The 11,155-nt window shown below is 46.3% G+C and overlaps 1 pseudogene; it reads left to right on the forward strand.

Annotated features, from left to right (window-relative positions):
- The first annotated feature begins 846 nt into the window (after positions 1-846).
- LOC144738510 (sterile alpha motif domain-containing protein 9-like) lies at positions 847-4,723 on the forward strand (annotated as a pseudogene).
- The last annotated feature ends 6,432 nt before the right edge of the window (positions 4,724-11,155 follow it).

Consider the following 11,155-nt stretch of genomic DNA (forward strand, 5'->3'; position numbering starts at 1 on the left):
CCAATCACCCCCGGCGAGAAATTCTTTAATCTGTGGAAGGCGATGTCCCGCGGCGTCCAGCTGATCCGCAATCTGGCGACCCACGGCTGGTGAGGACGCTACCGCGGTCACCAGACTCAGCAGAATGGCGCGTAACGACTCGATCTGCTCCGCCATCAGCCGCCATCCGTCTTTCGTTCCTGCGGTGGTCGCATCTTCTCCCAGTCGACGCTGAGAGGCGTCGAGGAGAGCAGTATCAGCAGGCGGCATAGGGGCTGTAGCCCCCAACAGCTCATCTTCGTCCGTCTCGGCCTCTTCCTCCGATGGAGGCTCGGGCAGGTTCTTTTTTCAGAGGTGCTTGGACATCTTGACGATCGTCCAAACGGTCGCAGAAGAACTTCTGACACCAATGTAATAAACCTTCTTGAGACGGCTTCCGGAATCAGTCCTTTTTATTTTCAACTTCCACAGTTACACTTCACACACTCCCCGTTGCTGACAGACAACGGAAAGAGGGCAGACTTCCTGCCAAGTCCCCACCGCGCACGTGGCACCCAGAGCCCCCGTACGCGCGTGACTCCTGCTCTTCCCGTTCCCAAGTCTGCTTCCGACTGCTCTCTCCCTCTTAATCCCTTCGTCACGTGGTACCCCCCAGCCAATCCTCCGTAGACAGCGTTCACCGTTCCCGATGGTTCCGTCAATCCCGGGACCACGCCTCTGATCCGGCTTCCCATTAGCTGAGGCCCCGATTGGCCAGGCCAATCACCCCTGCTAACATGCCGTGATCACGCCGAGGCCATGCTCCCTGGCTCATCTCTTATTGGCTACAAAACGGGACCGGCAAGCCAATCCGCAAGTGAACCCTCTATGGCTGTTATTACACTTGTATCTGCGCTGTGTGCTCAGAGCCAGCTGTGCGTTGTCGCTCCCAATGGTGTAAGGGGCGGCCTCTTTGTTTCTGATGCTGAGAAGCTGCCGCTGGTGCCGTATGAGGCTCTCACTGGCCTCAGTGAGCGCCGTGCTCCAGCAAGCTGTGGGACTGGTCCTCGTGTGGATGGCACGAGTTGTAGGCATGTAGATTGTTTGGGATGCATTTGCTTTGTGGTGGGGGCTCATTAGAATTCCTGCAGGCTGCAAACCCATATCACCGGAGTCTGCCCTGTTACTCATCAGAGTGCACCATGCCTGGCACAGGCACTGTGGAGGCATCGCTACCACTGTGAAGTGAGTCTGTACACGTGGTGTGTTGGGTTTCAGAGTGGAAGGACGCGATTGAGAAGAAGACGTCACAATTTCACATGACCCCCTACGACGACAGCTCCATCACCCACTAACCCACTACAGCACGTGAGTTGCGCGGCCCAGGCTCAGTTTCGTTCTTTTTAGGAATCATCAGTATGTGATGTTTTTGCATGATGCATGTTACTGTGGTTTGTGAAATTTACGGTTGTCCGGCCTGCACTACATTTCTCTTGTGATAATTTAATCAAAGACAAATTGCAAAACACACAAATCTAGTATTTAGCTCACAGTAGTTTATAAAACCGAGTACTGAGTGAAATAAAATAACGAAATGCCCACCTCAACGTTTGTGGCCCAGGGCAGGTCCATGGCTCGAGTTGCCTCTTTCAGATGCCACTGCCCCTGGTCACCTGACAGCAGCACCACTCGGCTTCTTGAGCCATACCGAGAGAAGGTTCAGGTGGCTTCCTGTGGCCTTCCTCAACTCTCTTGAATTCGGTGACACCATCGCCAGATGCAATTTTACTTCACACCCTGAATGTACCAGATTTATATTTTATGTAAAGGTTTTATTTTTTTAATCTTCAACGTTTTTTTTCAATTTCACATTTAGGACGAAAGGGTGATGACAAGAATGTGAAGCTGCCTTCCAGTATGCAAGACTGGAATGAAGACCACGTTCGCCACTGGTTGGTTCACGAAGTTAAGTTGAAAGAGCAACATGCCAACAAATTACACGAGGAAGAGTTAACAGCGCCTTCTTTAGTAAAGCTACAGCGTGAACAACTCAAGGAGTTTGGTCTCAAGTCGCTACAAATATCCTTACTCGTAGACTCGCGTGACGAATACCTGAAGAAGTCCCAGCCCAAGTCGTCCAGCACCCATAACCACGTAGCGACAACACCTGCACGCGATGATGAAGCCTCGGAGAAAACTCAGAGCCACCATGAAACAAAGGGGGCACAACTCTCTCCTAGCTGCACACAAGCCGAGTCCTCAAACTCTGAAGAAAATCCTCCGAAGAAAACAAGAAAATAAATAAAAAGGCACAGAGCAACAGCTAGAGAAGTGTGCGGATCAGAAGCAGGCAGAGCCGGGTGATGTGGTTGATGGTGATGACACGAACATAGCACAGCACGTACATGAAGAAGACCACCTGCAGAGGTGGGGACACAGGAGCATTCCGCTGTTGATGATTCAAGCCAACAAAACACCAGCAAAAGTCAGGTGAATATTTGCTCACCATGCCCATTTGATCACCATTACACTTCACACAGATATATCAGAGGAAGTGTGCTGCCTAGTGAAACGGGAATCACAAACTATATAGATCCGGTTCACGAGTTTAAGCTTTTTGCCTGTGAGGGCAACGTTGATGAAGAATCCAAGATGAAGAAATACTGTAATGACGTGTTCAGGTTCTCTGCTGGCTGCATGAACAGGAGGACAAACGGCACCATACACTTTGGTGTGGGAGACACGAAGAGCGGGTACGGGTACGGTGAAGTTACCGGTGTCCACGTAGAAGACCAGAGCAAGTTTGTTGATACGATCGACAACGACATATCAAAGTACTTCCAGAAAGACAGGATCAAAGATGCTAAAGAATGCATACGACCTCCAAGATTTGTGGAGGTCATTTTGCCTGAACATACAAGTCTTGGTGCATATGTGATTGAAGTCGATGTTATCTCTAAGAGCACAATATGCAAAGACAATGTTTATTAAATAAAGCAAATGAAGCACGTTAATGGAAAATGGCAAGCAGATAAAGAGAACCACGTGTATAAACGAGACGGTGCAACTTCTAAGGATATTCTGGCAACACAGAATTTGGAACAGTGGAAAGAAGAGTAGAGACGCATTGTGAAGATGTGAAAAAGTAGAATGAGCAGAGAAAACTGGCCGAAACCAACCAAAAGATTGTTCGTAAGCCAGATGATGAAGGCAAAAAACGAACTCATCTGATAACAGGGGGGAAAGGGACACTCGATAATTTCTACTTTAGTTCCTACATTTTGGTGGTTAACAAAGCAGACAAAAGCCAACTTCAACATCTTGAATTTGTGAAAGAAATCAATTGGTTGTCCTTGATTTTGACCCTGAATCTAACGTCTCTGAACTGTACAGCCGTGTCCGTCCTGATAGATCACTTAATTTGCATTTTCCTTGGCAGTTTGTAGAACGTGAACATTCTGACATTGAAACATTAGCCAAGGAGCGTAACCTTCACAAGCAAACCAGCTGGATATTCTGCAATGGAAGGGCAGACATAGGCAATAACAAAGCCATGGATGCAAAAGAGTTTCAGAGAAAGCGTAGTGGAAACCACAGCAGGTTGGTTAGCTTGTTGTGCCACAAGGACCTTTTGCCAAGTGGGAGATTTCTTGTTGTCTTTCTGTCCCTCATGACCCAATGATGGAAAAAAAATTCTACTTTCATCAGGAAATGCAGGGCCTTGCTGATATTATGTTGATAACAGAAAACGTGGCAACGTACGAGAGCTGGGCCAACCTTGCACAGACAAAAGTTGACGAAACTGACTTGGGACATAAATCGATTCGTGTTATGAGTTTAGAGTACGTAAACTCAACTATTTTCAAGATCAAAGCTGCGTAAAAAAGCAGACAGCGCTTTCTGCGTACGTCCACGGGGGACTCCTGCTGTTTGACCAAAGTGCAGGAGATGAGAAAGGTTTTGACGACTTTCGAAGAAGTATTGAGGAAAACTACTACAAGGGAGGAAAAGTCTGTCCGTGGAACTTCTATTTCTCTCAAAAGCGAAGAAAGCCTTTCATCAAACGTGAGCCGTTTCGTGCTTTAAAGCAGAACGTTGAAGATGCACTTAGGTCAAAGCGATGCCTTCAAATGGTGAATTTGTTTCACCATCCTGGCTGTGGAGGAACAACACTTGCATGGCATGTCCTGTGGGAGCTCAGGAAAAGGTTTAGGTGTGCTGTGATTAAAAACAACTATGATGATCACAGAGAAATTGCCATTCAAGTCAAAACACTGCTAAAGTATGCAGAGGCTGACCCTAATATCTACACCCCGATACTTCTTCTCGCTGATGATGCTGATGATGCAGAAAGCCACAGAAACCTGCATCACAGCATAATATCCGAGCTGTCAGATGTTCCATTTCATGAGTCAGAGTGCACGGATCAACCAACGATGAAGGAAATATATTTCTGGATCACAAATCCAATATTGGAGACGATAACAATGAGGCGATCAAGATCCCTGTGCGCCCAGTAAACCTTGGACAGCTGCGAAAGAGCAAGAGCATTGAGCGTGTTAAATTCTTTGTGGGATTTTCTATGGATGGTCCCATTGCCTATGATGTACAGCCTGTACAGGACTTCTGAGATAGATTGTGTTATACAGCACTCTGAATATTCAAAACTACATTCTTGAATGCACAGAAAGTTTTCAGTTAATTTTAACATTATTACAAATATATCTACATAAGCAATCAATGTCTGGAAAACTTTGAGAAGATAAGGCCATGTTCTACGTTCTCTAGTATACAAACTTAAGTGAAGAAGTAAAATTTAGTTTACTGCATTAAAAAGGTATCTTCACAGAGGACATCAATGAACCATCTTACAATCAACTATTTAATTCAGAGGCACTTTTGTCAATATAACTTTGTCTCCAGATCAAGATGCTATCACGGGCACAGCAAGTGATGCCACAGCACTTTGCCAATCCTATATACCTTCTGCCAGATCCTGAAGGCGCTGTAAAGTAGACACGATACCTCCAACATCTACCTTAACAGGATCGCACCACCTGGCCTTCGGTCTTCCCCTTGGTCGCCAGATGTATGGAGACCACTCCAGTGCTCTGCCTCAGAAACCAGGACTCCTCCTTCCTGTACACGTGCCATATCTAGCACAATAGCTTTTGCCTGATTATATCTACAACATAGACCTGGCATGTTCTCTTCTGGAATGCTGCATTGCTCATACATTTCATCGTGCTGGTCTCGGATATCTGTACTCAAATGCCAACAATTTATTTTTAAACTGCATATAATCCATCTATTTGACTTATGCAATAATTTAGACACCACTTCTACATAAATAACCATTATATCTCGTTTATGGCCAGATTTGTTTACTTTATTTACCAAAGTGATATCCACAGCTCTTCAAACACCTGGCCTGCTGAAGCAATATGCCTCCTAACCTCATTCTCACAACCCCCATGCATTGTGGACGTTATTGCCCAAGTACACAAAGTCCTCTACCACCTTAACCTTATTTCCTCCTGCGACCCTATTGTAGAAGCCCAATGTCTAACTATAGCCATTAACTTTGTCTCGTGACTGTTTACACCTTAAGATCCTAATGCCCAGCTGCAGTTAATCACGACTGCCAACATGCAGCTGGACAGCTCCAGCCACGGTACTAGCCAACAAATTCGCTTCTGTCTGCACCAAGTCCCACACATTCATCTCAGCTGCATTGATCCATGGGTGTTTTATTGTGCTAACTCCATTCATATTGTCATTGAACACGTAGTCCAGCACAACGTTAAACAAAGTGGGAGACCAAAATAAAACTTTGATGAATGCTTGTCCAAACATCAAACCATTCTGATGACTCGCCTTCTATTCATACACAGGCCTATATACTACAATACAGGTGCTTAATCAGCCAACTTAACTATCTTACCTGCGACCTCGCCAGTCATTCACTTGCTTAACGTCTACGAAGCAAATGCTGGGGTCCTCCCCATACCCCCAACTCTACTTTGTATAAAGATCAGGTAACTGCAGTCTCTCCTTGATCTAAATCCATAATTATTTTCCTTTGAGTTCTTTACTCTATTATTATGAACCCCATTTACAAAGTTTCTAGTGAATGCCTCACGTAGAGTGCTCAGTAGGCTTGTCCCACTAGTTACTGCTCTCCTTTCTCTCCCTGTCGTTATTGAATGCGATGCCTTATAATATATATACCATAACTACCATATGCGATTTTTTACCAAATATCTATTATCTATTTCCTAACTGAATTGCATTTTGCTGACTAACCACGTACTAATCAAATATTTAAAAGGAAAATGTGTTTTTACTTTGCACATTTGATAGTTTGATCTACTGATATTGATATATTGTAGCTGTCTAAATAACCTTTTTGATTTGATTAACAGTATATATACACACACACAGAAAGCTCATACTGACTATTGAAACGAGTCATACGAGTTACTTTTGTGGATATCCTATAGTATATTCATGTCTGAAACATTCCATAGGCTACACACGTTTCGTTTTTGCATAAGTATCAACCCGCATGTCAGTTGGAGGTGCCCATCCGTCCACCCCTCCCTTCAGTCAGCCAGCCAGCAAGCAAAACTTGTGTCTGATGCAGTACAATGATACTATGGTAGCAGGCTGGTGGGTGGTTGGGGGGGGACATGATGTCAGCATGCATGAACCCGGCTCAACGATGTTCGATGCCACTGACGTCATCGCGCAGATGTGCGCGGTGATGTCACCACTTGGCCACGTGCCGGTCGCGCGCCAGCCAGACATGAATCCAGCCAGACAAACTTTGTTTCTATTCTCGTACGAGACGTGGATCTCCGTGAGAGATGTGCAGCGCTGTAGCGAAGGCGGGGCGAGCCGCAGGCTGTACGGGCGACGGGCACGGGGATGGCGCCTTACCCCGAGTGCCATCAAGATGCTGTGCAGCAGCATGTTGCAGCTCTTCCACGTCACAACATTCACTGACGAGTGTACATGCGTCTCGATGCGTTATCTGCATGGCACAGGTTTATACGCTAAAATAAAATGTTGCATGGAAAATGCGTGACTAATGTCTTGTGATTCAATCTTAATTGTGGAGCTTTCGTGACTGCAGGAATTATTCTTTGGTTCTTTCGGTAAAGTCACGTATAAAGATAAAATAATAAATTAAATAATAGCATACTACGACGTTTCGATTGCAACACAAGCAATCATCAGTTATAAAAGAAATAGCAACAAAAATCTAACCAGAAAACTATAGACAAACATATAAGCAGACAGACATCATAAAGATACACAGAGAGAGAACACGTATCGGCACAAAGAGAGAGGTCGTCTCTGTGACGGGGCCTTAAATATAGAGGGGGCGGGGGCGGAGAGAGGGAGGGGGCAGAGAAAAAATTAGCATGTCAATGAGTGGACAACGACGTGGTAGGGTACGCAAGCTTGAAATTTAGAAGACACTAAAATTAAATAACCTAGTAAAATATCAAAATGTAATGTAATGCAACACAGAGTCGGTCAACACACAATTAACGCATAGCCCGGTTGATTACGTATTTCAAAGATTGCTAAGTTAGAATTTTAAGTGTGAAAATTCCAAAGAGAGGACACAGGCAGAGAGAGAAAACAAAAAACCAGAGAGAGAGAAAAAAGATAAGCTTAAAACTTCCCCGTAGAAGTGGTTCAATCTTAATTTTGGAGCTTTCGTGACTGCAGGAATTATTCTTTGGTTCTTTCGGTAAAGTCACGTATAAAGATAAAATAATAAATTACGGGGAAGTTTTAAGCTTATCTTTTTTCTCTCTCTCTGGTTTTTTGTTTTCTCTCTCTGCCTGTGTCCTCTCTTTGGAATTTTCACACTTAAAATTCTAACTTAGCAATCTTTAAAATACGTAATCAACCGGGCTATGCGTTAATTGTGTGTTGACCGACTCTGTGTTGCATTACATTACATTTCGATATTTTACTAAGTTATTTAATTTTAGTGTGTCTTTCTCCTAAATTTCAAGCTTGCGTACTGTACCACGTCGTTGTCCACTCATTGACATGCTAATTTTTTCTCTGCTCCCTCCCTCTCTCCGCCCCCGCCCCCTCTCTATATTTAAGGCCCCGTCACAGAGACGACCTCTCTCTTTGTGCCGATACGTGTTCTCTCTGTGTGTATCTTTATGATGTCTGTCTGCTTATATGTTTGTATATAGTTTTCTGGTTAGATTTTTGTTGCTATTTCTTTTATATCTGATGATGATTGCTTGTGTTGCAATCGAAACGTCGTAGTATTCTATTATTTAATTTATTATTTTATCTTTATACGTGACTTTACCGAAAGAACCAAAGAATAATGTCTTGTGAGTTAAACTGCTTCAATGAGCTTTTCACGTCCATTGGGTCGGATCGCTGTAATTCAACAGCAAGTGCAGAATGATACCAATGATGGGATGATGAAGACGAGGTTAAATATGATCGCGATATGACAATTATAGTGTTTCAAAATAATGTATGAGAAAGATAGTAATTGTGATGATAAATGATCATATTGACGGTGTTTGTGGTAGATGGATGAAAATGATTGTAGAAAGATTAAAAATGACAATGAACCTGCAGCTACAACTGCTGATCATCCACCAACCCCAATCCACAATCACCACACTCCCCATCACGTGTAAATCCACCATTGCTCACCTCCAAAGTGCACACTGCATGAGGGACTTGTAGAAGGCTGAGTGACCATGAGAGTGGTTCGACACAGGCTCGAGTGGTATTTACCGTGGCCCGAAATCAATGGTGGGGTGCCAGGTTCAAAGCCTACAGTGAGCGAGCCACTGCACCACCGCTCCCCGTCATCGCCACCCCACCGTGGTCATTATGTCGCACCCGGGACGTCACTACATCACGAGGCGCATGCAAATTGGTTTTCCACGTGCACCACATGCCCCCCCCCCCCCACCAGATCTAAAAACACCACAGCGGCACGTTGCTGTACAGAGAAACGTACAAATCAACTCTCAATTATCCGCGGGAAGACGATCGGCGTCGCGGATTCGCGGTGCCCACTCGACGGGTGTCGTTTTATTTGCTCCGTGAACCGCGTGGAGTTTCACTGCAGACACAAATCGGAGACATTCCCCAGATGGCCGCCAGATCGACTTTGAGCTGGGTGCCGGATCGACCGAGCGGAATCGATACAATGAGCCGCGAGTCACGACCATATATGGCAAAACACGCCCCCTCAGTTAACGCCACGCCTACTTTCTGCCGATATAAGTAGGGGCGGGGCCTGTGTTACAGCCCCGCCTCCTGTGGGCTGCGCTCCGTCACTCGTTGGCTGCGAGGCAGTGACGCGGCGCGCGGTGACGCCCACAACTCCGCCTCAGCCGCGCCCCTCCAGCTGCTCCACGGGCTGCGATGCCAATGCGGGTTCGTGGCAACGTAGACGATACGCGCCTTGTTTCGTACATCGATTAATATACAGGGTGCTTCAAACAAAATGGTAACACTTGTATGGGACTATCGTTTTTAATTGGAAAAGAACGGATAATAATAATACCCTGTAACATGATAACAAATGTAATGTTAATCGCTTCACAAAGTCAAAGAGTCTCCACTTGTTCGCCATCATTGTCAACACGTGCCTGGAATCTTCTCCAGGTGGTCTCCAGAGATGCACGTTTATTGTGGTATTGTTGCAAATTCGCAGAAGTGTTTACATTTCTATGAAGTACCCTCTATTGTACTCGTGATATTTAAAAACAAATCTTAAGTTACGTAAACTACCCTCATTAAACTACCCTCTAACCCTAAGATCTAAATGCCAAAAAGTACACAGCTGCGTTTAAAAAAACTTGTTTTTATATACCGGAAATATTAATAATGTTGCACTACTGGTGTTGAGAGAGCAGTGAATGGGTTTTGTCACCAGGGTGGGGGGCTGCTTGGTCCACGGAAAAGTTTGCGATGTCCCATTAAGGAGTGACGTCACTACGGAGCCTGTGCCAGGTTCGGTGCACTTTGAGGCCACGCGGAGACGCGAATAGCGAGGATGAAGCCAGGCGCACGAGCCCCCCTCGTGTGTAAACAGCGCGACAGCGACACGCGGAGCAACAGCACCAGGGCACGACTCCCATGGTGCCTTGCACGCGGGTCAGGTGACCACCGCAGTGCACGCACAATGCTCTCAGCCTTGTCCAGACCACCAGCTCAAGAGATCGATGCGTGGCCGTATTCATGTTTAGGCCTCCAACTAAGAGATACAAATGCGCCCATCGCAACTGCGAGCTGTAGAATAGTTTCGTCCTCACTAGGACTCATCAGTATATTACAGTCATTAATATCCGCTGCTGTTCTATGCCTCTGGGAGTCCATACATGTGTAGGGGTTGTTACGGGGAGAAAGGCGGACAGAAACACAAGGGTGTCTGCACCCACACACGGGTGTCTACATCCACGTTCGCATCGGTTAACCCTGGGGGGCCATGGGTGGCGCTGTGATCCCCCATAGCCCCACCCCTCGGAGAGGATTCCTATAAAAGGCGGGGAGCCAGAGGGCTCGGGGCCAGTGTTAGAAGCTTACCAGAGAAGACTGAAGACCGGCAGAATAGGCCCTGGGACTCCCCTGGCTCGCTGTCCTTGTCAGGGCTGAGCAGGGCAAGCCAGTGGCGCGGCCCCAAGAGCTCCAGGGCCGCTGCTCTTGTAAGAGCACGGTCTGGTTAGCTGGGTGCCGGGATCCGTGCTTGACCAGGGCCGGATCAGATAGCCTCCCCTAGCACTCATAGCGGAGGACTGGGAATAGGACAGTCAGGGAATAGTGCTAGGGGAGTTTCCCATTGAGTACGGGTGAAGGGGCCGTTACCCCTTCAAGTATTGTTACGGCTTTTGGTTAAATAAAAGAGTGTGCCTCAACTACGTCGTCTGACTCACTGAGAACCCACTACACATGCTACAATATTGGGATCCTGCGAGCACTCTCTTAAAGGGAACAGTCATTCAAATGCAACATGTTCTATCAATGATGACAAACCCCACCACAACAGAGGGATGCGCCTGTGTAGCCTCTGGGCGAGTGCCTCTCGCAGTGGTCGCCCTGCCGACAAGAGTGGTGGCTTTATGGGGTGCAGGGTCGGGGAATCCAGGGATGGAGGTCGGGAGTCGGGGTGCATGGTCGCTGCTCATAA

The sequence above is a fragment of the Lampetra planeri genome, unplaced genomic scaffold (assembly GCF_965212315.1).
Source record: "Lampetra planeri unplaced genomic scaffold, kcLamPlan1.2.h2 scaffold_103, whole genome shotgun sequence".
NCBI classification, from domain to species: Eukaryota; Metazoa; Chordata; class Hyperoartia; order Petromyzontiformes; family Petromyzontidae; genus Lampetra; species Lampetra planeri.